Genomic DNA, 25,365 nt, shown 5'->3' on the forward strand with positions numbered 1-25,365 from the left:
TTCCATTAGTGTTCCAAGAGGAAGGGTGTGAGAATTGGGACACGGGGCAGCACTAAAATAGGGACTGTCACTATTCAAGAGCAAGCTGCAAAAGATGGCTTAATATCTACCTCCCTGTTAGGCATGGAACCCAATCTGGACTTTGACAAGCTGTATCAGATGCTGAAAAGATCCTTCAGAGAGTGTCCTGGTTCCCTAATGAGCTCTGTGTTTGTATCTACCATCCCCTAGGTCACTACTTTGTCCTGTAGTCTCATAGGGGATCGATGAATGGTACATGGAAGGGAAAACATAAAAAGTGTTGAATAATTGCGCCAGAGGCAAAAGTTAAAACTCCCCACCCACAGAACAGTCATGTGTTGAGTCTTCCTTTGCAGATTACTCCTGTTTGAGAATTCTTAAAAAATTCCTGAACTGTGGCACAATAAAGGAGTAGCCACTATTGACTCTTTAAAATGCTAGTTCCCTGGCTTAGCTGCATTCGAATTAATTGACCTGAAACTAGCAGGAAAATTAGAAGTATAAACAAATAATCTGATCTTCATTTTGTTCCAAGTCGATGTCAAAAAACAAGAAATGGATTTGCATTGTGAATAAGAAACTCTGCTGTACGAGTCCTCTGTGGTGAAAATCACCTTCTCATTTTGGCCTGGTGATCCTCATCACTGGGTCAGGTCATTATAGAAATCCAAAACCAGTGTTCAACTCAGGGATTTTTTTTTTTTTTTAAAGCGTATCTAAACTCAGAAATTTCACTTTACATAAAATGGTAGACAACCCTTTTATGAGAGGTAAAAATTCTTTTTTTTTTTTTTTTAAGGGTGCATCACCGCCTCCTAATTTAATAGATAGGAGCGTAAAGCCTCCCAGGATACCTACGTCACGTATCCCGGAAGGCTCTTGGGTGCTCCTTCTGCGCATGCCTGAGCACGCATGCGCAGCAAGATCTGCAAATTTTTTTTATGCTACGTCAGCTGATCTCGCGCCTGGGTCAGGTGATGAAGGATGAGGAACCAGGAAGTAGAGGCAAAGATGGCGGTGCCTGGAGCGCCGGCTCAGGGACCAGATGCACGACATCCTGGATCGGACTGCCCTGCAGGATTGAAGGTAAGTGGATTTTTTATTTTGCAGTTTTGAATTTAGTTTCTCTTTAAGCCGGGTGGGAAGAAATTGTAGGCCACTGGCAGCCCCTGTATTGTGACCCAACTCCTCAGTAACCACCCAAAAATAGCCGGGTTGTTACCGAAACGTGCCGAAAGGTGCACCCGGCTAAAAACGGCTGGAGAGAACACTGCAAAACTTTACAGTGGTCACAGAAGCAGTAATTGATAGGAAAACGTCTAAAAAGGAAACCCACTTTGGTGACAAATAAGTGGGGATTTGCCCTCGGTGGAGCATCGAACATGACTGGGGAAGGCAGAGGTCTCAGTTGCCTTTCACAGCACAATTACCCCACACCAGGGTTTTTCCAGAGGTTGCCAGGGGCTTATTGAAAACTAAGCAGTTGGTAACCCTCGGGTCAGTTTAACCCGACACCAATGATCTTTTTGGCTATCCAGAAGGGTGACATTAACGGCCAGCAATGTAAGAGACAAGATTTGTCTACCCCATTGTTTCTCAACCAGAGGTTTCTAGGAGTTCCTTGAGCAATGAGCAGTTTGTGCCTCTCAGGTCAGTTTAGCAGATTCCAATGATCTTTTTTTGCTACCTGTAAAGATGGCAGCCTACCCAATGGCTAGCAATGTAAGCGGAATTCTTCCCACAGACCACCACACTAATACATAGTGAGCTGTAGATTTTATAACTATAGCAGGAGATCCCTGAAGATCCAAGAGTTATTTCCAGAGTTCAAGAATGGCTTCCCCACAAATTTTGGGGCTCTGCAAACATTGATGTCTAGTTGGCTGAAGAAGCCAAATTTCAGATCACAATTATCATATCAAACTCTACATTGAATTCTACATTATTCTCTGTGCATTTCTGTATCTGAATGTGGCACAAAAGCTGAAAAAAAATATCAAGGTGGATGAACACGAGTAACAATGCACAATGCCAAACACATTACTGTCAACAATAAGCACACTTTATATTACCGGTTGCCTGGTGTGCTGGAGGGTTTTCCCACACTTGGCATCAGGCTCAACAAGCTAGATCACAATACCCCTGCTACACAATAGTCTGCACTGGGTAAAGTACAGGATATAGAAATGACTGATATAGGGGATGTGAGCATTGTTATTCAGGAACAGAGACTGTTCTATAAGCAAAGTATGGAGTTTGCAGGTTCTCGCCGTGTTTGCGTGGGTTTCCTCCGGGTAGCCGGTTTCCTCCCACATCCCAAAAACATGCAGTTAAGTTAATTGGCTTCCCCCTAAAATTGACCTTAAACTACATTAACCACATAGACTATACTAGGGACATTAGATTGTGAGCTCCTTTGAGGGACAGTTAGTGACAAGACTATGAACTTTGTACAGCGCTGCGTAATATGATGGCGCTATATAAATACTATATTATACTATGTATAATAATAATAATAAAAAAGTAAAGCCTTTAAAAGAAATAAAACTAGACAAGAGTGCACTTCTTATAGGCATTACCAGTGCAGCCCCATCCAAACCATTATGATTTATTATATACATAGCAACAAGCATTAGTTCATGCACAGGTTTGCCATGGTGCTAATTTACACTAGTTCTCCACTGCTCCAGCAACTTCCTCACTCATAACCTCATCACACGCACGGATACAAGACTTTTCTAGAGCTGCCCCGACTCTCTGGAATGGTCTTCCTCGTCCTATTCGGCTTGCTGCTACTTTCTGCTCATTTAAAAGAGCTCTCAAAACCCAACGCTTCAACCTCACCTACCCGTCTTCTTCTGTCTCCAAAACCGTCACTACTTCCCACCACTCCAGATCCCCCCCCCAATGTGCGATACTCCCCCCCCCAGCTCCTAGAGTGTAAGCTCTTCTGGTCAGGGTCCTCTACACCGTCACGGTCGGTCATTGGCAACCCTTTGTAATGTACAACGCTGCGTGATATGTTAGCACTATATAAATACAGTTTAATAACAATTGCATGGAGGTTGACATTGCTAGTCTCTCTTCCTAGATTTCTAGTTCCTTGGTTGTCATGCTGACCTTCTTAGTCAATGACCTGGAACCAGCATGCAGATAAGGATGCCTGAATTTTCTTGTCCCGTTTCTCTAATCCGAATCAGTAACTCCAAACAGAAGTCAGCCTTAAGTTACGTACACACGTCCAATGTTTCTCGCTGATAATCGGCTCAGGGCCAACGACAGTTCTGGCGGAGCCACGGACGATGGACGACGAACGATCATAATGCAAGAAAAGGGGGAGAGTGTGTGCAGCAGGGTGCCGCTCCATTGTTCTTCCCCTCCCCTCTCCATAGAGCAGAATGGTGCTGTATGTACAGCACTCGTTCATGCATCGTTTGTCGCTGGAAATGATCCAACGACACTAATTGCAAGTGTGTATGCAGCTTAAGGCTACGTACACATGTAAGAGTTTTGTCGTTAGAAAGGATCTTTTACAAGTTTTTCCAAAGACAAAGGACTGAAAGATGTATGAATGAGCACTGTACCTACAGCACGAGAATCATCTGACGTGTGTACGTAGCCTAGGAGTCGGGCATATTTTCCCCAAAAGTCACCAAATTTCAGCCCCATATTTTTCAAATGATACTTTACTATAACCAATTTCCCCACCTCTCCAATCAGGAGTCAACTCAGACTGAACAGCTCCGTATTCTCCTTCAACACAAAGCAGCACAGCATGAACAGTACACATAGACTGTGCTGGGAACATAGTGTTCAGATGATGTCTGCATCGTGTCGATAAACTGAATTATCAGCAAGTTAGAACTAACGTAGGCTTGATGAATCAGAAGGGTAACATACTGAAAGATGTCATAGTCTAAACTAATTCATTCATGTGATAAATTACAGCCTGGTTGTAAAAAGATTAAATGAGAGTAACAAAGTGGATGTACTTTTGTCGTTGTAAAGAATTGTGAAAGATTCTTTCCAACGTCAATTATCGCACGTGTGTACGCAGTCTAAGGCTAGGTACACACGTGCATTGGTTTCTCGTCCAATAGTCGGCTCAGGGCTGATATCGTCCATTGTCTGAACAACCGTCCTGGCAGATCCACGGACGATGGACTACAAACAATCATAATAATGGAAGTGAAGGGGGAGAGAGCGCAGCGGGGTGCCGCTCCGTCGTTCTCCCCCTCTCCAGTTCCTTAGAACAGAACGGTGCTGTATGTACCGCACTCATTCATGCATCGTGCAGTCGTTAGTCATTCGAAGGAATCATGAAAGATCCTTTCCAACACAATTATCCCACGTGTGTATGCAGCCTAAGTCCTGTTGTGGGTGGAAACAGGATTTGGGGACTGGGTATCAGCTCTGCACAGCTGTCTTTAGCTAAACCTCTCTTTTTTTTTTTTAAGTCGGGTTGGAAGAAATTATAGGCAGGGGACAGCCCCTGTATTGTGACCCGTAACTGTTCAGTAAGCACCCAAAAATCAGCCGGGTGGTTGCTGAAAAGTGCCGGTTGGTGCGTCCAGCTAAAAGGGGCCCACCAACAGCTTCTTCCCACCTACCCCAAGGATCAAACACAGCACACGATGGGCAAACTGCACTCGGATCTTCTGACCATTATGTGTATGGCTAGTCTGAATAAGCAAAGTCCTGCACCATATACACAACCCATTTACTTTTACTGTAACTTTCGAAAAAGGCAAAAGCTGACAAGACAGAACTTCCAGTGACAATGCTCTCAGCCTCCGGACTAGGAAGGCTTCAGAACCGCAACAAAACCATGATAAAACGATACAGCTGCACAGACTGGAGACACACGGAGGACTTGTCATGTATGGGACAGCGTGTAGGAAATACTCCTGGGCTTCCGCTTCTGTTCATGGTGTGATGTAAGGCTCCTGCTGGTAACGCTTAATGCTTCAGGACGTTGGCAGTGGAAACAAATGCCATGATCCTACACTAACATGCTGGCCCTTGTCATATCAACGAGCAAACTATGGAGAAATACAGACACACATCACTTGTATGGGATATGGAAACCCTTATCGCATCCTTTATACATCCACGCAGAGCAGAGCAACAAGTTTACTTAATTGCCATCATACCTCCCATCCCACGCACCCCATATGGCAACTGAAAGCAAAGAGGAATACCTGGTACTTCAGAGTGATCAAACAAAAATTTACAGAGCATCTATACAAAGGTTTAGTCAACTGAAAAAAAAAAAAAAAATATCTGCAAAATACTTAGTGCCCAAACACATTTGCAGTACTGTTACATTGCAAGAATAGCACCCCGAAAACATGTCCTATTGTGTTGCGCTCCAATAGGAACAAAAGGTGTAGGTGCAATTTTGGCTGTTTGACTATTGGTAGCCCATTCAAGTATTAGGAGCTGCACAGGGTATATTAGTATATATTAGAGAGATTGGGTGTGTTGGATGATTGGTCCACGGCCATGTTCTGTGGTACTGGCCCTGGTGTTACTATTAGTTACATATTAGATTGTAAGCTCCAGGGTCCATTATGATGCTATCAGTTCATAAAGGCTGCAGGGAAGTATTAGCAGTCCCCTGTCCTGCGATGCAGGCAGATGACACCATGGCACACAACAGGGGACCGCTAATACTTTCCTGCAGCCTTATTTGATGGCATTATACTGGTCCCTGGAGCTTACAATCTATTATGTTCAGCTGAATCTACACTGCTCTCAAGTAACAGTAAACACAATGCACATTATCGTTTTCAGCATTAATCAACAAAAAGCCCAACTAAACCCAAAAGTAAACAAAGCAAATTCCTAAAGCATTCAGGTTGATTGGTGTAAATTAAACGTAATCAATACACCTATTGTGAAAGGTGTGCCTGCTGATCTGCAGAGACCCCTGGTGTCATTTAAGGTGTGTGCAAAAATTATCATTGGAAACGAACCACTAACAACCGTTCGTCCGATAATCGTTAACAAAAAAAGTGCACAATGATGCCGATGAATGAGGATTGTTTCTGGAAATGAACAACCATCCCGGCGGATCTGATTAGGCGACGATTGTTCGCTATCTATTGTGTGTACGGTCGTTCAGTGATTGTGGGTGGTTCTGCAGTACACTTTCTCCTTTACATGTCATTTCTTGCATCGTTTAAACGATGGTGTACATTATTGGTGGATTATATTTGAATGATCGTATCGTTACAGCATGTACAGAATTGTGCACAATACGATCGTTTATTTAAATAATCGTGCATAATCGTTAGTTGTTCGCTTTCTAACGACAATTATTGCACGTGTGTACCTAGCTTTAGTTTCATTTTATCATATGGACTTCTACAGCTACCAAGTTCTACTCCTCCTGTAGGCCTGTGGTGTGCACTGTAATGCTGGGAGTTGTAGCCTGGCTTTTATAGTTCTTCCAATGTTGGGTGTCACATGGTCACAACTGATTGATATATCACTGGCTGAATTTAGTCATGGGAGGAAAGGAGATGTAATGCGATGTACAAGTACACAAATTTGCATTGCACAGTTTTGGGTTTAGTTTGCCTTTAAGGAATCAGATCAGCAGCCATTGGTGCATCACTTGTTGGGTTATTTTAGGTGGAACCCAATCAGCCATCCTGTTAATCTTCACACGAATGGAGCACCAGACCAGGATGTAATGCAAAGACTTTGAGGTTATCGGTAGAATGCAAACCGGGATCTCTGCGCTCCAAGGCTACTCACCACAAGACATCACCCATGGGTGATTGCCAGGAAGACATACAATAAGCCACAGGAAGTTCCTACACAGCGATTGTACACACAGGAACAAGGTGTAGCCTTCAATAAACCCCAATTCAGCAAACAAAGAGCAGAGCAATCAACTATTGTAATCTGACCCCTGCCATGGATTACCGAAATTATCACAATTCCATCACATTTACAGCCCAAAGCTGGCTAAATAGGGAACAATCAGATTGTCCAATCTTCATCAGATAAGGTGTAGCCCTACCTAAACAATCCTTCAAATCTCCAAGCAATCAGGCCCACCCCAGGCAATTGTAAAAGCCAAATGGCCACCTATAACCTAATACACATGGACAAAAAACTGACCTATATCTGAAATGATTGAAAAATGTACATGAACACCAACATGCTGGTAAAACTCAATCAGAAGAGGCGTCACGTGACATCCGGCCAATCACTTTTCTTTTGCTTAATGATCAGAAAGGTGGAATGTTGTAAACATGTAAACTTTGGCAGGCACATTAGATTGTGAGCTCCTTTGAGAGACAGTTAGTGATATGAACTTTGTACAGCGCTGCATAATATGTTGGAGCTATATAAAAAGGCTCTAGAGCGCCATGCAGATGTCCAGTGACAGATGAACGAATGAGCTTTCGTCCTATGGAGAAGACTAGCAAGCAGCTCTCTCCTCCACAGCAATGCACAGCAGTCATTCCCTAATCAGTACCCCGTTTTTCTCCATATTCACTCTATATATTGCGACCTTTCCAAAGCAGCCAAATAAAATGAACAATATTAATATATTTCATAAAGTCAACAATAATAAAATATTTTATAAAGTCAATTCAAACAAGAAAAATCTGGTGCTGGAAAAAAAAAAAAAAAACACATTTCACTCTTAAAATCATCAATGATGATTAGTCGCTGATTTATTATTGAAGAGGCTAATTGAACCGTCTCCTGGCTTATTATGGCACCTAATCTAGGGGCCATTCATTAGCAGATTTGGACATTTGCTGGAGCAGGATGTGATTGTTTATTTTCTTTGAAGTCTCATTTGTTTTAGCAAGCAGAGATTATCAAAGCTGCCATAAAGCCACCCTATGAGGGGGGGATGGGACTGAAAAAAAGCAAAAAGAGGGGGGTGGGGGATTACTATCACACTGCTTCCTGTGAGCTCTCTTTAACCCATGCTTGTCTGGAATGCAGCAAGGAGGCTGCAGGTAGAGTAATATGGTATAAGACTACATTGGGGTGTTTGGACTTGTAGCCGTGCCCTAGGTAGGTTCATACATTGCACATAGGAAGGTTGCCTAATGCAAACCATAGGGAGACAACCAGCAACCAATCAGAAACCTCCCTCAGGATTGTCACATCAGCTTATTGTAAATAATAAAAAATTTACAAACAATGAATATTTCTATTCACTTATTGCACAAGTCAGATCTTGGCACGCACGTGGAGTTCATTGCAAAAAAAAATATGCAGGCAATAATAATTTTCATTGGATTGCAGATGTTAGAATCGATTTCAGTTTGAGGGGTCCAATATTCGTTGAAACGATGGAATCGGTATGGGATGCATTGCAACATTTCTTTCCACCATGCGTTACAATGAATGTTGTTACAATTCCCAAAATATTGTCTCTGCCCATGCCAGCCAATCACAATCCACCGTTTACAGACCGAAAGCCAATAAGGGCTTGTTTCTATTAAGGCAATGCGTATGCTTTAAAGACAACACGCATGCGTTGCTATTTGCATTGGCAGCCCATGTAAATGCATACATTTAGTGCAGTATGGGTTTTTATTTTAAAGGACCACATGGGCATGCGGAGGAGGTGTGTCAGGGGGCCATTACACATGTGCTGCGTATTGTCATGCACGTTTCCGCATGATTTGATATAAAGCACTAGTGTGAACAAGTCCTCAGGCCAGAGTCACATGAGCAGATCTGCTGCCAATTTTCTAATCACTAATCGAATAAAACGTGGCATATTCTCTATGAGTGCCCTTTGCATTGCATTGGAATTCTGATCGGATTTAATAGATCGTTCGTACACACAATTCAACTTTATCAATTACCAATATGTCTGATCGTTCACTTGCGATTGGTCGGTCACTGGATTCACTTCAGATCCAATGGTTTCATTGAATTTGAGGTTAAAATGGATTCACTGGTCGGGAAACATCCGCCAAGAACTGAGCGACTGCAGATCACAGATTAGCTATGGAAGAGTCTTCAGTGACACTTATAACACATAACCCCCCCTAAAGTTTTGGGGTGCAGTCACACAAGCAATGCAATGATCAAACCTCTCACAATACCAGTGCCTAAAACAAAGAAAACTTTATAGAAATAACGCAAAACAGGCTCATAGGTAAACAGGAGATTTGATGCAGAGCCAACATATCATAGCATAACATAGCTTGTACAACACAAGGGAAAAAGACTTTAGAAACATTTGGCCTAGTTATGAAGAAGTTTGTGTTGTATTTATGAAAGTTTTGTGTTTACACAACACTGATACTAAGAGAGAAGAGGTACAAAAACAGGAAAGAAGCATGCAAGTCAATTTATGGACAACAACCCCCATCCTGCCTTGGTATACTCATGGGGCAGAGTTCCCTTCTCCCTGATTGCAGTCCTGCATATCTCAGATTATTCACCATACACATTGCAGCCTGATTGTACAATCAGATCTGCCAGCAGCACTTGGAGCCTAAATCTATTCACCTAACATTCACAGGACATTGCGAAGCCTCCAAAATACAGCAGCTTGCAAACATTTTGAAAAAAAAAAAAAAACATAAGGGTCTATTGATACATTTTTTTTCACCCAAATTGCACTTTTTTCACAATCATGACCCTTTTTTGAGAAGCCAAATATATTGATATGAAATTTTTGGTTGAATGTTTTTTTTCCCCTTATTATTATAGAACATTCACACAAGACACAGCCACTTCCTGGAAGAGCAGAATCTGCCAATGTGTACTTGGCATGCGTATGATTTTTTCTTCGGTTTATACAAACTCTGACCCTAGGAGAATTTGGGGGGTAAAAGCGCTGATTTCAGGCAAGTCTAGGGGTAAAATTGTGTTAAAGTTGCCCCATACAGAACAATCAGATACAAAGCCTATGCAATGACCCCACACACAAAAAAGTACAGATTGGCCCCTCTGACCCCATTATTACAATAAGGAAATCCTGCAAAGCCATGGCTCCTGTCACTTGTAGGGGCCACAAACCAACAACCCCCAAAGTTACCCCCACCGGCCCATTTTTTGCCCCCTTTCCCATACACAAGCATGCATGCACTTACCTTAAGAAACAAAGCCCCTAAAGCAGGATTTGGGATATATAAAAAAAATAAAATAAACCAAAACACTACACAGGGAGCTGGAACATGTCTGCAGCCGTCCGGGGGGAAAAGAGAAACAGAGGGGGCAAAAAATAAAACCCCCCAGAGAGGAGAAATATTTTTGTTTCGGCAGGCTTCGGCCTGGAGGTAATGGCAGCCTAAGGGGGCAGAAGGGAGGTGGAGGAGAGGCCGGGCCTTTGTTTGCAAGGCTCTCTCTCTGCCTTAACAATGGCTGCTCCCGGCCTGTGTGTTGTGGGCCCTGTGCTGGGTCGGTGCTATGGACAATCCCCTTGCACTCTCTCGCACTTCCCACCCCCCCTCTTTTTCTGTGTCTCCCACAAAGAGGCCCAGGAGGAGGCCTGTCCTGTCCTGCACCCTCCCCCCCTTCTCTGATGAATACAGGGAGGAGGAGGAGGACGAGTCTGGGAGGGACCTGGAGCAGCCATAGGCTGTGAGGACAACAAAAGACAAGGGAGGCAGAAGGGGGGATCGTTATGGAGGGTGGGGGAAGAACAGGAAAGCTTAGGAAATGCCGCTTGGTTGTCAGCGGTCTCCGGTGCCCTTGTTGTGTTGGCTGCGGCCTACGTAGTAGGCCCATAGTAACCCATAGCAACCAGGTTTTTAGCATTACTTGGTTTAAAAGTAGCTTGTGGCCTACTTGGTAGTTCCATGGTAACCTATGGCAACCAGGTTTTTAGCATTACTTGGTTTAAAAGTGGCTTGTGGCCTACCTGGTAGTTCCATGGCTACCCATGCCAACCAGGTTTTTAGCATTACTTGGTTTAAAAGTAGCTTGTGGCCTACCTGGTAGTTCCATGGCTACCCATGCCAACCAGGTTTTTAGCATTACTTGGTTTAAAAGTAGCTTGTGGCCTACTTGGTAGTTCCATGGTAACCCATGGCAACCAGGTTTTTAGCATTATTTGGTATAAAAGTGGCTTCTGGCCTACTTGGTAGTTCCATGGCAACCAGGTTTTTAGCATTACTTGGTTTAAAAGTGGCTTGTGGCCTATTTAGTAGTTCATGGTAACCCATAGCAACCAGGTTTTTAGCATTACTTAGTTTGAAAGTGGCTTGGGGCCTACTTAGTAGTTCTATGGTAACCCATGGCAACCAGTTTTTTAGCATTACTTGGTTTAAAAGTGGCTTGTGACCTACTAAGTAGTTCCATGGTAACCCATGGCAACCAGGTTTTTAGCATTACTTGGTTTGAAAGTGGCTTGTGGCCTAATTAGTAGTTCTATGGTAACCCATGGCAACCAGGTTTTAATCCTTCTTTGGTTTGGAATGGAAAATGTCACACGTTTGCTATGTTGGCTGCGTCCTATGTAGTAGGCCCATGGCAACCTGGTTTTTATTATTAGTTGGTTTGAAAGTGAAACTGCGTTGGCCTGCGGCCTACTTACTAGGCTTATGGTAACCCATGGCGCCCAGGGTTTTATCGTTTATTGATATAGAAGGGAAGTGTTGGTCAGTTGCTGTATTGGCTTGCGGCCTACTTAGGGCCTATGGTAACCCATGGCAACCAGTCTTTAATCTTTAGCTTGTTTAAAAGGGGAACATTGGTTAATTGCTGGGTGGGCACCCATGGCAACCATGCTATAACTCCTCATTTTCGTGTTGGCTGCAGCCTATGTAGTAGCCTCATAGTAACCCATAGCAACCAGGATTTAGTTCTTTGTTGGTTTGAAAGGGAAAATTCACTCGGTTGCTGTGTTGGCTTGCATGTCACTTAGGCCTACGCAAACTCATGGCAACCATTCTTTTCATCTCTCATAGGTTTAAACCAGGAAGAATGGAAGTGTCTGTTGCTGCATTGCACCCTGGCTGGGCATGAAGAATAGTAACCCAGGGCAACCAGAGTATTACCTTTCTGTAAAAAAAAAAAAAAAAAGATCTGATTGGTTGCCATGAGCGAAAATGATCTGTGCCAAGTCAGGCATGTGGAGTAGTAACACGGGGCAGCCAGAGAAGCACTTATTTTGGAGTAGACATGCTCTGATTGGTTGCTGCGCTGCATCCAAAAGTTATTAGTGTACAGCTGGGCATGCAGCATAGTAACCCATAGCAACCAGAGGTTTGCCATTAGTCATTTCGGACCAGGTTCTGCCTGGCTTTGTGAAAGCTGTGTGAATCAGGCTGGTGGACATCGGGAAGATCTGATTGTTTGCTCAGTGTCACTACCCAGAACATGTAATAAATATTTGTATGCATGCTACGTAATATGACATTTCCAGGTATTTATTCCTCTCTTACAGAGATCACAGTACTCCCCCCTAACAATGTTCTCATCTGCTTTTCTCTCCAGGACGGCACCATTGTTTCAGGCATCATCCAGGGTCATCATCTACTTCACTCAGCTCTTAACGACAGCAAGCGTTACAAATAACAGCATATCACATGTAAATGTGCAGCAACTATAAAAAAGAAAAAAAACATCTCTCTCTCCGATATCAGGAGTTACAGAAAGCTGCAGAGTTGCTGCGCGCATTATACATTCAGCGCAAGTCTTGTTGATTGCTCTCTCCAACGAGTTTTATGGCAGTCCTATAAGATGATGCAAATCGCCGCGGTTGCCATAGGAACGCTCTGGGATTTCTGTCAAGTTAAATGGTGTAACATTTGGTCTGATGATATTGTTAAACCGCCATGTGCAGAACGGGGAGGTGAAAACCTGGAGACTGAATGCCAGATATCGCCAACTCTACTGGATGAAATGATCAGGGACCAATCTCTGAAGGGACAGTGTGTGTGCGGGGTATTGAGACCATTAGAGCGCACAGGTGAGGGAAGTGATCAACTACCAGAAAAGTCCAGCCTACTGTTCTAATCATTTCAGAGCCCTGCCCAGAATTCTAATAATTTTAGAGCCTTCCCTATGCTTAAATACCCAGAGCCCTGCCCACTGTTCTAATAATTCAGAGCCCTGCCCATGCTTAAATACCCAGAGCCCCGCCCACTGTTATAATAATTTCTGAGCCTTAACCACGCTTAGATACCCAGAGCCCGCCCACTTTTCTAATGATTTCTGAACCCTGCCCACACTTAATTACCCAGAGTTCCGCCCACTGTTCAAATATTCGATCAACAAGTTCATGTTTTATCCTAAATCTTATCCAAAACTTTTTCTTTTAGTTATAGATACACCAGGAGTGAAAACCCTTTTGGTTCAGTATCTGCTGTCTGCGTCTTGATGAAGTCCCCCTGTACTTCCTGTCTCTGCGAAACAACAGGAAGTAAAAGGAAATCCCTTTAAGACAACTCCGAATTTTGGATGTTCAGTAGTTACAGTTGTAGTGACAGTTAGTTAACCAGTAAGCGGTAATAAAAACCTGAATGGGGTTATACTTTCATCACCACTCTATTAAAAGGCATACTCCATATCCAAAAAAAAAAAATTACTTAATTTCAATGGACCTGAGAAATGTGTGGATTAAAAGTGCCCTCAGTTTTGCAGGCCTGGTTTTGCAGCACAATGTGCATTACAAGCTGCAGCCAATCAAAGCCCACCTATTTCCCAGCTCAGGGATGTCCAGTATCATCTAGCTCCTCCCTCCTCACAGCCTGTCTCTGGCCCACCCCTTAGATTTTAGTTCTTCCAATTATAATGGCTAAGCATCACATGTGGGCGTTACCTTATGCAGTGGGTGGTCCATATGTAAATTTGCATTTGATAAAATAATGTGATAATGTTATAATTTTCTGCACCTGTAAAATCTTTTTTGATATAACTTCTGGATACTATAAAACAATGACATTTCAGTATGAAATATTCTTTCTGTGAAATATAATATTTTCTCTACCCGTGCTGTCCATCGCCTGCGGCTAGCCTAAATCTCCATTTGTGACTGGTGCGAACAGACGCATCGCATTTATTGCATCCCAGGCAGCCTGCTACAATGGTGGTCTGTCAGGCTGGGACAGCGCCTGATGGATTCACCAGTGTGACACACTTTCATCCTCTCTTCCCAACCCTTGCAGCAGATTTGCCTTGAGGTCATCAGTAATCCCTGTACAGAAGCAGAGGAGGGAAACCGATCTGGTTACAAGAAAGGACAGATGGCCGACCCCAAAAATAAATAAATAAAAAAAGAGGTCTGCACCCGCCCCTTTCTTTGGACAGGCAGAATAAATATCAGACAGCTGACAGGGTGAGAGGAGAAATGTGGCATTTTAGATGAGCTATTATCTTTGTGTCACCTCAATGCCCACTCGACCCTGGGCCACCCACTGGCATGAAAATCAGAATAATATTTCTTGAAAGATCTGTACATTAAAAGGTCATTATGGGCATTGTTTTTTGTTAGAGGGCACAGAAAAGCAACGGGTTTACCAGTTAGGTAGTTACCTGGATGCTTAGTGTGAAGGGTTAGGTTCAGGTTAAGGGCAGATCGTGGCACCAGTAAGGTTTGGGCACTTGGCAGGAACAGGTTAAAGTTTGGACAACTGGTAGGTATGGTTTAAAATTTAGGCACCAAATAAGAACAGGTTAAACTTTGGACACCCAGTAGGAATGGGTTAAGGTTTTGGTACCTGCTAGAAAAGGGTTAAGGTTTAGCAACCGGGAAGGAATGGGTTTCGGTACCAGGAAAGAAAAGAGTTTTCTAATTTTTTTGGGACATACACAGAAATATGGGCTTGCGAGTTAGGCATTTACCTGTTAGGGGTAAGATTTAGGGTAGGTTAGATCAGGGCACCAGGAGGAAACAGGTTAAGGTTCGGACACCTTTTAGGAACAGGTTAAGGTTCAGGAACCAAGTAGGAATAGGTTAATTTTTGGGCTATAGGTAAGAACAGGTTAGGGTTTGGGCATCAGGAAGGAGTTTTTGTTTTTGTTTTTTGTAGGAAACATGCGCACATAAGCAATAGCCTTGGTAGTTGGGCACTTACCTGGACAGTTAGTGTTAGGTTTAGGGAAGGTTAGATTATAGCACCAGGTAGGAACAGGTTAAGGTTTAGACATCTGGTGGGAATGGGTTAGGGTCTAAGCATCAGATAGCAACAGGGTAAGGTTTGGGCATCAGGTATGAACAGGTTTAGGTACCAGGTAGGAACATGTTAGAGTTTGGGCACCAAGTCAGACCAAGTTAAGGTTTAGGAACAGGTTAAGTTTTGGGCAATATGTAGGAATGGGTTAAGGTTTAGGCACCAGGTAGGACGGAGTCTTTTTGAAGGAGACATACACAGAAAAGCGATGGGCTTGCCAGTTGGGCACATACCTGGTCGATAGGTGTTAGGTTCAGGGTAGGTTAGACTATAGCACCAGGTAGGTACAGGTTAATGTTTGAACACCTGGTAGGAATGGCTTAAGGTTTAAGTACCAGGTAGGAACAGATTAAGGTTTGGACACCTGGTAGGAACAGGGTAAGGTTTGAAATTTTTGGGTTGCACAATTGTGACAACTCCGGCAGCTGACCACTAATTTTTGTACAAAATCGTTGAGATTCATTAGAAATATTGTGGGCATTTTTTCCTCTCTGGATAAAGGTGGGAAAGCCAGATTCTAATTTTGGAGAAAAAAAAAGTATGGTAATAGTCTGCATGGAAGGGCAAAACTACTCCTTCTGATTCAATGATACCTTCCTGATATAGGGAGGTCTTTCCATCCATGTGGATCTAGTTGAATTTTTGATAGAGGTAAAGACATAGAGATCTAGGTAATCTTTTATCAGAACGAGGATTCCAAGATAAATAGAGTGAGCATCTTGTATCCATAATCCACAGGCGATGGATTGGGCCATGGTCATCAAAGTCTCGGGCCATCCCAAATCTACTGGTGTTGCGTTAGGAAATCACGTTTGCTCCTCAACATTTTTGGTTAAGCCTAAAACACTCCGAAAGTGGTGAATGTGTTGGGATATTATGGATTGTTGGATTTATAGATCGGAGAGCAACTAAAGGATTTTATCTACAATGAGAATTTTTTTCTCTTTGACCAATTTTCAGCCCTTTCCGGAGAAAAATCGATTCCATTTGCCCCCACTGTAATTATACATTGTGTAGGTGAACATAGTCCATTTAAAATCCAAAAATTTGCCCCAAGTCCCTTTGACCCCTTCATTTCTGGTGCTAGAACTTTAGGAACTTTTCCCAATCTACACCAAAAACACCTTCCTTAGATATGTTACTACAGAGGAACGAACCACAGCATTTTGGAAGGACAATGCCTAATCTATTCACCTACATTTTTGATAAATAGTTCAACATATGATGGATTACCACAACATATTGTCTTCTACTTACAAGATTCACACAGCTTTCACTCAAGATTGGATCTATTTGTTGTTAGGTAAAAACATCAGTAAAAAGACGTCTATGATATAAATGGCCCTTTAAATCTCCAGGGATCATCAAACACTAAAATATCACATTTGGTGACTCCTTTAAAGGGCCAAAATATTTTTGTTGACAGCAAGAAAGTAGATCTGCGATCCCGCTTTGCCTGCCGTTACCAATTCTGAAACGTAATATTTACTAATATCGATCGTGTTGGTGAAAGATCTCCGGTATCTGAGAACACACATTTCGTTCCACCTATCTTCTAGCACCACATGGTTCACCACGGTCTGCTGGCAACACAGATATCTCGCAACAACGGCCCGCGGGCTGATGGAGCTGAGGGGCCCGTGATCATTAAAGGGCCAGCACTTTTTTACACAGCACATTTTAGCTTCTGGTGGATGCTGGAAAGTTCTAACACCACAGAATTCTACTGGTGGCATCTGTGGGGGTCAATATAAAGGGTTCCCATCATATCTCCTGGATGATTTTTGTTTTAGTGGGGACACACAAAGGTTAACAAGGACCTCCATGTGGTCAGGAACCTTGGAGCTGTGGACACCTCAGCAGCACCGGTTGCACTCCCGGATAACCTGCCCAAAGTGACCACTTCGTCCACCTACCCCTTGTCCGATTCTAACCAATCACAAGCCATGATCCTGTCCAGAATTGTCCAGTGACAGAGATGCTAAAATACTTTGCCCTGCATCCCGAAAGTACCAGCCCTGTGACATCAGGTTATTTCCTGCCTATACACAGGATTAAAAAGAAGGAAAATTGTTTGATCAATACAGGATGAATATATTGATCGTCAATCCCTATTCATTTTCTGATCGATGCTGCTACCCTCAATCTGACCACCAATAATGTTATTCAGCAGGGGGCGCTCTTCTGGCTATTTAAGGTTAGTCCAAGGGCAGTGTCATTAATTAGACAAAAAACAGGACTGGTCAATAGGTGGAGGGTGTTAACCTGGCAGGTGATCAATATCCGGGAGAATCATTTTCCTGATTGAGCACTTATTAACCTATCAATGTATGGCCAATAATATAATGGTGACATCAACAATTGCCGTAGCCACACCTTCTACCCCATGTTTGATTTTTACTGCATTCTGAGGAACTTTAGGGAGATTTATCCTCACTTCCTGTTTCACCAGACAGGAAATTTTAGAATATCTGCAACAGGGAAACATACAGACAAAAACAATTGTCAGCAGTTCTACCTCTGCCCTTACTCAAATAAAAGCCAGCTTCTTATACATTTGAATCTATCAGTATTAGAATATTCCCCTCACCCCCTGTGAAGATCATGAAGAATTGTTTTGTTTTAGATGTATAGACATTTAGAATGCGAAGTAAACAAATTTGGAAGTTTCTTTTAAATAGGCGGAGCTGGGAACTCAAATAAAAAAATTCTGATCACAGCTTATTTAAAATGAGTGGAGTCACAGCAAATTCGGATCACAGTATAATTTATATGGAAGAAGTTGGGAAAGCCAAAACAAAAGTACAACCGCCCCCCCCCCCCCCCCGTCTCGTATATTTCTTAGCAGCCCAGGTCATAGATCCTGCGATTGTTGCACCACAACCTCTAGTTAAGCACCTATTGCGGACCCCTCTTCTTATCCCCCCCCAATAATGGCAGGATAGACCTGATAGAAATATTCTATGACCATCAATGAAACCTCATTTACTAAAAATAATGCATCTAAAGCCGATTTTTATTTTGGAAAATGCATAAAAAACTTAGAAGCTATATAGAAGCTTTTTTTTTTATTTTGTTTTTTTATTTCCTGGTGACCACTGAACCCCCAGACAATGTCATTCAATTTTCCAGTTGTCACCAGAACAGGAAGTTAAGGGAAATCTTCTAATGGGGACACCTGTTCTGTTGATAACTTACAGAGGATTTACCCTCACTTTAGAGATTTCCCTTCACCCACTGATCCCTACCTTTGTTGCCCCCCCAATGATCTATTTATATGTAAGCTCCATGTTTATCGGCGATGAGGATTACACGGGGTTACATGACGATGGTTGAACCTTGCGATTGGTTGCTCAGCATTGCACCCCCCAACCTTAAAGTGCTAGCTATCCCCAAGAGGGTGCCGTGGCAGGGCAAGGGGTCATAGAGCAGCAGCAGGGGGGCTTATAAAGAGGACCTGTCACTTTGCCCTGTTCTTTGGAAAGCTTTAAGAAAAACAGAATTGTTTTTTTCCTACCTGCTACGTCAAAGTCTTCAGCCATGAGTTAAAGCGTCTTAGACTTTGCTTGACATCGGTGACAACCAAGCAGGAATTCTCTGATTTTTTACCCGTATTTCCCGTCTGCTGCCCTGGCTTCTATTGTCATGCAAAAGTCACCATGCTAATACAGCGAGGATCCAGGATGGGTGAAGGCAGTGACAGCTCCACGCCCACTACCACAGGAAACCATCTTCTAGACCTGAGTCACAGCTGATAGCGGGCCCAGCCTCACTCACCAGAGCCAACAAGGGGGGGGGGAGTCCCCTGGGGCAAAGTCAGCAATCCGCATTACAATACCGATAATAAAAGCCCCCTCCGGCCCTGTACAAAGCCAAGATCCATTCATGATATTTCCTAGACTAACAGATCATTCACAGAAAGACAATGCAGGCGGACCTGTAACACGGCCCGGACAATGGGGCAACGCATGGGGCTGTCCCTTCTAGGCCTTAAAGACACTAAAGGCCAATTCAGCACAGCTTAATGCCCGGTGAGGGACTGCGATTTGTCTTCAGTAGCCACGGCCTTGTAAGTATTGCCATGGACTCTGCAAATCCGATTCATATATATATTCCTATTGGCCCCAGGGTGTGCCGGACTGGTATATTATACTCCTATTGGCCCCAGGGTGTGCGGGCCTTGTATATTATATTCCTATTGGCCCCAGGGTGTGCGGGCCTGGTATATTATACTCCTATTGGCCCCAGGGTGTGCGGGCCTGGTATATTATACTCCTATTGGCCCCAGGGTGTGCGGGCCTGGTATAGTATATTCCTACTGGCCCCAGGGTGTGCGGGCCTGGTATAATTTATTCCTATTGGCCCCAGGGTTTGTGGGCATGGTATATTATATTCCTATTGGCCCCTGCGCGTGCAGGCCTGGTATGTTACATTCCTATTGGCCCCAGGGTGTGCGGGCATGGTATATATTATATTCCTACTGGCCCCAGGGTGTGCTGGCCTGGTATATTATATTCCTTTTGGCCACAGGGTGTGTGGGCCTGGTATATTATATTCCTATTGGCCCCAGGGTGTGCGGGCATGGTATATTATATTCCTACTGGCCCCAGGGTGTGGGGGCATGGTATATTATATTCCTATTGGCCCCAGGGTGTGCAGGCCTAGTATATTATATTCCTATTGGCCCCCGCGGTGTGATTATAATAATATTATGATGGTTTTGCAGTAAACTGAACAACTCCTGAATACAGCTCTGTTCTGTTCTATGGGGAGGGGTGGCAAACAGAAGGTATTCTTTTTCCAGAAAGACAGAGCCATCTTTATTCAGGTATCATCCAGGATCACTGAGCGACATCCATGTAAAACCTGATGCCTGTGCAATGCACAATGCAATGTTCACACATGTCTGCTGCAGTCTCACCTTGTGACTTAATACAAAGTCATTTTGTTGCAGTCTGATCACTGTGAGAGAGGAGACAATGCTTCCCACCACCTGCAGCAGACTGGTGATTGATGAGCACATCTCTCTTTCACTCTGCTTTCACCTCCTATCTGCATGCTGCCAGAACATTATTGGCTCCTCATGCTGCTTCTTTCTTCTACGGGCATTGCAAGGGGCTGCAATCAATCGGCAATCAAACAAATGGAAATCCAGAACAATGCACACACACATGTAGGACAATGCTACCTTTTCAATCATTTCTTGGCAGACAGGAAGTGATTGGAATTCCATTGGGAAATCTGATTGGACAATTGAATTGTTTGTGCACATGATACAACTTGCGTATTATTGATCGATATTGATCATATTGATTCACCAATTGACATCCAAAAAACAAATTGGTTACTTAGTATTGGTTGGCTGCTGAACTTCCTTCACATTACCTTCAGATGGAATGGTTTTATTGCACAGGAAATGGAATTGATAATTTATGAGCCCTAACCAATCTAATCCTTCAATCAAGATAGATAGATTATCAATCAGCCCATGTTTCTGCTACAAGAGCGCCACCTGCTGGAATAATAACAGATCACCCCCTCCACTTCCCTGACTCTTACCTGTACAAAGGTATATGTGGCATGTTAGGACTTGCAGTTGGCAGTTTCTGGGTACACACACCAACTCCTGCTGTGTGCCAGGGATCGGCAAGCTGCACCAAAGGTCACCAGATTTGCCTGCGACTGCACCCGCGATGCAAATCTTCAAACCATAATTAAATGCTCAAAAAGTGACACATGGAGCCCCATGCAATGGCATGCAAAAATTGGTTCACAATCTCCCCCATTCACTGGAATGGGGGAGGATGTTGAGCTCACAATGTGCTCACTCCGGTTCTGAAATGACCCCTTTTGGCTAACATAAGTCATTAAAGGTGTGAGATTTATGTGATCATCATCTTGTCTTTATATAGCACTAACATATTATACAGCGCTGTACAAAGTCCATAGTCACATAACTAACTGTCCTCCAAACAGGCTTATAAACTATTATTATTATTATTATTTTTAATAAACAATATTTATATAGCGTCAACATATTACACAGTGCTGTACAAAGTCCATAGTCATATAACTAACTGTCCCCCAAAGGGGCTTATAAACTATTAATATTATTATTATTATTATTAGTATTAATAATAATAATAATAATAAAAACAGGATTTATATAGCGCCAACATATTATGCAGTGCTGTACATTAAAGGGGGGTTGCAAATGACAGATACAGACAGTGACACAGGAGGAGGAGAGGACCCTGTCCCAAAGAGCTTACAATCTAGGAGGAGGGGGAAGTATCACACAAAAGGTGGGCAGATGTGATGATATGGTTGGCCAATTGGGGGGGAATGCATGTTTTTGGAAGTAATTTCTAGGTAATTGCAAAGACCCTGAACATAGTGTTGCTGCCAAAATTGGTGGTAAAGTTGGGGGCACCTGTGGGATCCCCAAAAATGTAAATGGCTCTTTCAGTGGCTAGCTTACAGGATGAGGATTCTGGGTTGGAATTTTAGGCAGGGTGTGTTGATTTCCAATTGCCCAAAAACATACTAGCTAGTTTATCCCCCCCCCCCCCCCCACTCGGAAGTGGTTAGGGACATAAGGCTATAATAGGGATATTAGATTGTAAGTTTCTTTGAAACACAATTAGTGACATGACCAATGACTGTAAAGAGCTGCAAAAGATATCAGTGCTATATACTGTTAATGCATTTCATTAAAACAGTTTTAATTGCAGCTGTTAAACCCAATTAGTCCACTAGGTGGTGCCAAAATGTATACAATCTTATTATTCTTATATTATTATTTATATTAATATTTAATATTATTATTAAATAGAGGTCGCAAATGACAAATATGGACAGTGACACAACAGGATGAGGGGACCCTGCCCAGAATTTTATTAATATTATTAATATTAAAGACTAATTTTTTAGCACCAACATATTACACAGCGTTGTACATTAAAGAGGGGTTGAAAATGAGAAATACACATAGTGACACAACAGGACGAGAGGACCCTGCCCAGAATTGTATTAATTTTATTAATATTAAAGACTATTTATATAGCACCAACATATTACGCAGCGCTGTACATTAAATAGGGGTTGCAAATGACAGACAGAGACACAGAAGGAGGAGGGGGCCTTGCTCAGAAGAGTTTAAATTTTAATTAAATACAGACTGTTGGCTGCCAATCTCAATTAAAAACACATTGCAGGTTTGTATTTCAGGAATGTATTCATGTTCTGTACCAATTAGATGAAATCATTTCAGCATTAGCACCACCTAGTGGATAGAGATAAACAGCCCCATTTAAAACACTATTCCCAATTATAACTTCAATTTAGATTTATTGTTCTTTTTTTGGTGATGTTACCATTATTATTATTTATTAAACTATATTAAATATAAGTATTTATATAGCGCCAACATATTACCCAGCGCAGTACATTAAATTGGGGCTCTGTACATTAAATACCATGGCCAGAAGCTTTGCAATTAATGCAAAAAGTAGAATTTAGTACAAACTATTTCCAATCTAATATCTAGTAAATATCTAATATTTACTAATCTGACAAAAGTTGGATTTAATCAAACCCAGGCTAATTTGCTTGCCAATAAAATTATATTTATTTCTCAGGTCAGTGAGCCTTGTAGTGACATCAATAGACGTTGGATGATTGTTGCTGGAAGTGATCTTTCATGATCAGATGTGACAGATGAATAAACAAGCTTTGTACACACAGTGTCATTATGTTCAATGGAGAGGGGAGGAGGGAAGATGAGTGAGTGGCATAGAAAAGCGTCAGCCTTCTCCATAGGAAAGTACAGTGGTCATTCCTGTTGTTCATCAGTTTGTAGTAGCAGATTGATAAATGAGGTCAGGGGACTGCTATTCACATGTCAGATTTTCACCCAAGATGAGGACCACTGTTCAGCTTCAGATGAATGAAGAACCATCTTGCATGTGTATGTATCTTTAGATCAGTGTTTCTCATCCAGGGGTTGATGGGGGTTCCCAATGAGCATTTTGCACCTCTCCGGTCAAGTGACACCAATGACCTTTTTGGCTATCTCTAAGGGTGACATTCTTCCCACTGGACAGCAATATAAGAGGAACTCTTGATCACCATGCTACTGAGCTGTAAATATATTATTTATAGCCGGGGTTCCCCCATGGTATAAAAGGAGATAAATTCTGCATTAGAATGGACAGACAGCATTAGATGACGGCCAGGCAGTCAGCATTTTGGGAAGCAGACCTGACACCCCAGGGTTCTCCCCAGGCCCTTTTAGCTAGGCGCACCACCCGGCACTTTCCAGCACCCACCTGGCTGTTTTTGGGTGGTTACTGAAGAGTTTGGTCACAATACAGGGGCTGCCACCCACCTATAATTTCTTCCCACCTGGCTTAAAAAAATTCTGGGTTGAGCACTGCACCCTATGCATCTTCTCCATACCCTGTACCCTCTCTTGGAGGAGGTGCCATGGTCAGTTGGCACAGGAAGCACCGGGGATACCAAATGGGAGGCAGAACCATTTTCACTAAATACATTCTTGATTCTGTCAGTCCCACGCCTGATAAATCTCCATTCATAACACAAAAGGCGGGCTTGTACCAAGAATAATGACACCTAATGCAGGAAATAAATGGCCGCTTTGATTTCTGCTCCATTCACCCATGTAATATAAAACACACAAAGCCATACAACATAACAACAAATTAATTGGCGGAGAAACATCGGCTTGGTTCGGCGACACCGGGGACTGAACTCTTATTTGTACTCTCCTAGATTGTAAGCTCTTCGGGACAGGGTCCTCTCCTTCTCCTGTCTGTATCTGTCTAACCTCTATTTATTGTACAGCGCTGAATAATATGTGGGCTCTATATAAATCCTGTTTATTAATAATATGTACATCGTAATGGGATTTTATTGCATAACATTCATAGCTCCCTCGTCTGAATTGAGGGAAAATTCTTTTTTTTTTACATTTGTGGTTTAACAGCTTCCAGTTATCTTGGATGTTACGAGATAGACGTACCGACATTTATTTGAAATAGCACTAAGACTGAAACAACAGCTTGCAAATAAAATTGCTTTTCTTCTAAATTGTTCTTTAGATGTAGTGAGCTGCGCGTCGTAAAATAACGGGAACTATTACAGCTGGAGTCACGGCCGATATAAAAGATGCAAATGACGGATATAAATGGTAAGGCAAGTAGTGTGCATGAATGGGACCTGGTGTCAGTCTCTGGTAGGCCGTATAAGAGTGCGAGAGGGAGCATGTAAAGGCAATTATGACAAGGAGCATTGCTCATAGCAGGAGAAAGCAAAGTAACAGAGAGATGAGACTATAACTGTTCTCCATTTACTGTCTAGGTACAGGCTGTGCTCAGAGGAAGTAGGTTGCATGATGCTGGCCATTGGACTGGAGACACCTAGTGGTAGTAAAGAAGTACAGCGGGAAAGCTCTTTGGACTGAAGGGAAGTATTGCTGCAATAGTTGTTTTTCTTATCCTATTCTTTAATATGCTGCTTATTTTTATCTATGCTATTTTTAGATGTATTTATCATTTAATGGCAATTTGGCAAGGTTTTCCAACCCATACCTGCAATGTGCAAACCCAATTCTGTGCTTTGCATTCTCTGAAAGCAATTACATGGTAAAGATCGTCACACATTGCCATTTACGCTTCAACCAAATAGACCAAACCATGTTCAGACGTATGTAAGATAATGGGGGGTCCATACACAGAAACATGAATGTGGGGTACTTAAGCAATGACCACTATATACCCATACACCACCACAGGGGTGTGTCATAGCAAAATCAAATCAGCACACAAAAACAGGTCACCTGACCCTTATTACCAATGAGGTCACCTGATCATCTTTTGCCATCAAGCGCTACTTATTCTCACTATACATGTCTCCTTATCCTGGTAGTGTCATCGTTATCACATAGTTGTCACCTAAAGCCAGAAAGTGTATGAACTGTCATTCCTACACACATCCTACACTATTAGGATCAATAAATCCTTATTTTATATAGCATAGTTTTTTTTTAACACATCCTCATGTGACCAAAAGCCTAGGCAAGGATCACGTGACCTACTCAGAGCATTGGGAAAGTTTGAGACTGCAGTCTCTTTTGGTAGTTTTGCAGATAAGGAGATCAGCACTAAATATATATATAAATATATATATATATATATATATATATATA

At 42.6% G+C, this 25,365-nt stretch overlaps 1 protein-coding gene and 1 long non-coding RNA gene across 4 annotated transcripts in view; one reads left to right on the forward strand and one right to left on the reverse strand.

Annotated features, from left to right (window-relative positions):
* Positions 1-25,365, reverse strand: part of LDB1 (LIM domain binding 1) — a 95,683-nt gene that overhangs the window by 25,517 nt on the left and 44,801 nt on the right. The gene's annotated exons all lie outside the window — the stretch shown is intronic.
* On the forward strand, positions 10,613-14,183 carry LOC140339653 (uncharacterized). The gene is made up of 3 exons (XR_011922500.1): positions 10,613-12,344; positions 12,460-12,934; positions 13,287-14,183. It is a non-coding gene; the product is annotated as an uncharacterized lncRNA (long non-coding RNA).

The sequence above is a fragment of the Pyxicephalus adspersus genome, chromosome 10, assembly GCF_032062135.1.
Source record: "Pyxicephalus adspersus chromosome 10, UCB_Pads_2.0, whole genome shotgun sequence".
NCBI classification, from domain to species: Eukaryota; Metazoa; Chordata; class Amphibia; order Anura; family Pyxicephalidae; genus Pyxicephalus; species Pyxicephalus adspersus.